Raw genomic sequence first — 3,577 nt, 5'->3', positions numbered from 1 at the left:
TTCAGTTGTACAATTAAATTGTTGTTGTTGGTTGGAAGGCCGTTTATTATTATAAATCGTTTGATAAACCAGGTAGAGATTTCACGTTTAATTTCTATTCGATTTGTACCCCTGGGTTGGTTTCGCAGTTTAATAGTGTTGGAGAACTGAGAAACTCGCAAAATAATTTCTTAACCCGACGCACAGTATTTAAAAGAGGTATCGTGACGAAATTTAAGCTCGACGAAAATTAATAAGACTGGACGACTAATAAGACTGGGCTGTTAATGAGACTGGACAACTAGACCGAAAATCGCGAGTTTATATAGACTAGCTAATGAGGGGGAATGGCATGAGTCACGGCCCGTGTCCTGGCTAAGATGCGAACCGTGCCAACTTCTAATTTTTATGAGCTCCTGGTGACTTCTAACGAATTTCTCCTCCTGCGGTTTTTATTTTGCACGTGCGGTAGCCAAGGTTAAAGAATAAGAAAAATATATAATTAATATTTAAATTATATCTTTTAAATTTTCAGTTTTTAGTTATTTCCCTTCATAATAAATATTTTTAATATGGATGTAAGTTATTCAGGGTTCATTATTTCCCTTAAAGGTACATGAAGGTTGAATTCCGCAGAGTAATATCGCTCGTAACTATGGATCACGAGTGGAAGCAAATAAGAAAGAATTATACATAAAAAAAAATCATTAATATCTAAATTATATCTTTTGATTATTAAGTAACCTGTTTTATATAAAATGGTTTTATTACGGGGCAAGTTATCTGAAAAGTTCAGTCTTCCCTTGGAAGATTGATAATTATGCAATTATAGTGTAAGAAGGTTCTGGAAACGTCACCTTGGTTGGTCAAATATAAATTTGCCCTTGACGACATACGTCATCTTAGCTTAGCCTCCAAGTTGGCGATTGGAGGGGGCGCTATCTGAGGGATACCGCTCAGCACCAGGATGGTAGCGGGATTGCTCGGGCCTCTACGAGAGTGCAAATAGTGGGGATTCCGAGGGATAATGTCGCACTCATTGGATTAGAAAAAGAGTTCTAAGCGTTGGGGGGACCACCGGTCGTGGTCGGGAGCCAATAGAATAAAAGAGTCATTTGGTAATTAAAAACGGAGCACTTGGTGGGTCAAGCAGCCGTCTTGTCCGCGGCACGCGTCATCCGGCTTGACCTCCAAGTTATTAGATGGAGGGGTGACATCTTGGGGGGCATCGCCCGGTATCAGGAGTAATAGAGAAGCCGCTCGGTAATTAAATTGAGAGCTCTTGGTGACGGCGAGCATGATGTCAAATCCGAGATTTTTATAGCTCATAAATCACGCAGCTGCGGGTTCCCGAATTGGAATAGAGAAATAAGGAAACTAGAGGACTAACTCTGATGTTTTTTTTAGTCTTACCCGTGAAATTGGGGTTCCCCTCTTGCCCCTCTCCCTTCAGCGTCGTGAAGAACGAGAGCAAGTGTACCTAGTGTATACATGGATTTGAACATGATATTACCTTTATGAACTATAATATTTTTTATGGACTTATGCTGTTATATTTCAGATGACCATGAAAATGTATATATTTCCCCTATATGTATATATGCGGACGCTCCGGTTTTTTTTCTTACGGTGTGAGTACATATGTACATACATACAACATATGCATTCAACACATGTGCATATATACACATATATATATATATATATCTATATACATATAAATACATACACACATATATACACCGCATATACACAGATATATGTGTGTTACTTATAACCTCTTGCTAAGAGTTTAGTGTATTAGTAGTATTTAAGTATTAGGACTGCAGCTAGCTGCTATCACGGTATAAGATATATATATTATAAAAAGAAATATAATGAATGTGTTCATGGGAGATCGGTTTTTTTGTGTTCTCTACCCTGGTCGTAACATACCTCCCTCGTTCAAAACGAGCGTCGGGGTCAAATGATCGCGACGCGAGTTCAAAAAAAAGTGACAACTCGTGTACTTACATATGATTCCTCCAACCAACATTACATTATGCGTTATTTTTAGTTCCTTATAACTAAACCCTTTGTGTTTTTTCTCTTATCAAAGGTAGCCATCGGTTTCGCCGATAAAGAGTTCTAATTTACTAAGAAATTGTTATAAACTTAAATTCTTATTACAATTTGTCTTTCAGAAAATTAATTATGCGTAACGTGATAACTGATAAGAATAAGATTTTGACATTTAACTTTTATTATAATACTTCATTCTTATTTGTATATGGAATTGTTAATTTTTGACAGTTAAGAAAACCTTTGACCTTGTTGTAATTAATACACTACCAATATAAGGTAGTAGGTTCTTATAATTGATTGTCCAAAAAAAAAAAATATTGCAAACTCCATTTTGATTTTTTTTGAAAAAATTGCAGAATCTGATGTCGTAATCAGTTTATGATTTCGAAGCGTCATTTATATAAAAAAAAGGAATAGACTAAATCACAACGTCAAAACAATAGATCAGGAAAACCGAAAAGATTTTTTTTGTTTAAAAGCATTATTATTTAAGTTTTAAGTTTTCTTTATCTCTTCCGGGTAACACATTTTTTTTATGCAAGTATTTTTATAGAAGGCTCCAACGAGTTTACATCTATTGGACCCAATTAAAATTCCTGATAGTCGTACAAATTTTAACATTAATGTTTAGACACAAGTAAGACTTTTATTACACGCAAAAAAAATGAATTATAAAAATTAGTAATTGGTAACTAAAAATTTAGAATGTGGTCACAATTTAATATTATTTGAATAGTAATTTCGTGGTTTCATTGAATATATTATAATAATCCTAATTTAAATATTGATATTTAAAGTTTATATGCAAATAAATCATGTTACAAGTAATAGAAATTACAATTTTGTAGTAAAAAAAAATGAAATTATAATAATTGAACGTCTTAGCTTCAACATTTAAAGTTAGGAACATTTAAGTTTCTAGTAAAAGTAAAATCAAACATTCAGTATGATGAATAAGATTTTTAATGTCGATCAATTGATTTTATGTAATGAGGTATATAATGATTACTTTCTTCAAATTGTCAACAAGTATATTTTAAGCGCATCAGTTTTTATAGTTTGAAACAATAAAATTTTACTTATGTTTGTAAGCCTTCAAAGTATGTGAAAGAATTAATCTAAAGTATTACTGATGCGCGGCTATGTCTATATGGCATGATGACGTATTTTATCAGTTCAAACAGTAAAACTCGAAGACCAAGTATGACACATTTTTTTTTTTTTTTTTTTTTTTTTTTTTTTTTTTTTTTTTTTGAGAATCATTCTTATCTTTTTTTGCTTCTAATATTATATTGTTTATAAATCAACTTCTTTGATGCGGGTTTATTGTCCGAACAATAAGAATGAATTGAAAATCTGAAATAAATTTATCATTTATTTTTTTTTTTTGCGTGTATCGTAGCCTGATTTACTAGTCATCAGGTTATTATCCATTTTTTTTACTACCTGTGATCATAATAAAAAAAAATTTAATTATTTATTATTTTTTTTTTTTTATGAGAAAAAAGAAAAACTTAGTAAAAATAAAAATTTA

The sequence above is a fragment of the Microplitis mediator genome, chromosome 3 (assembly GCF_029852145.1).
Source record: "Microplitis mediator isolate UGA2020A chromosome 3, iyMicMedi2.1, whole genome shotgun sequence".
Lineage (NCBI taxonomy): Eukaryota > Metazoa > Arthropoda > Insecta > Hymenoptera > Braconidae > Microplitis > Microplitis mediator.
Note: the sequence above shows the minus strand (reverse complement) of the source record.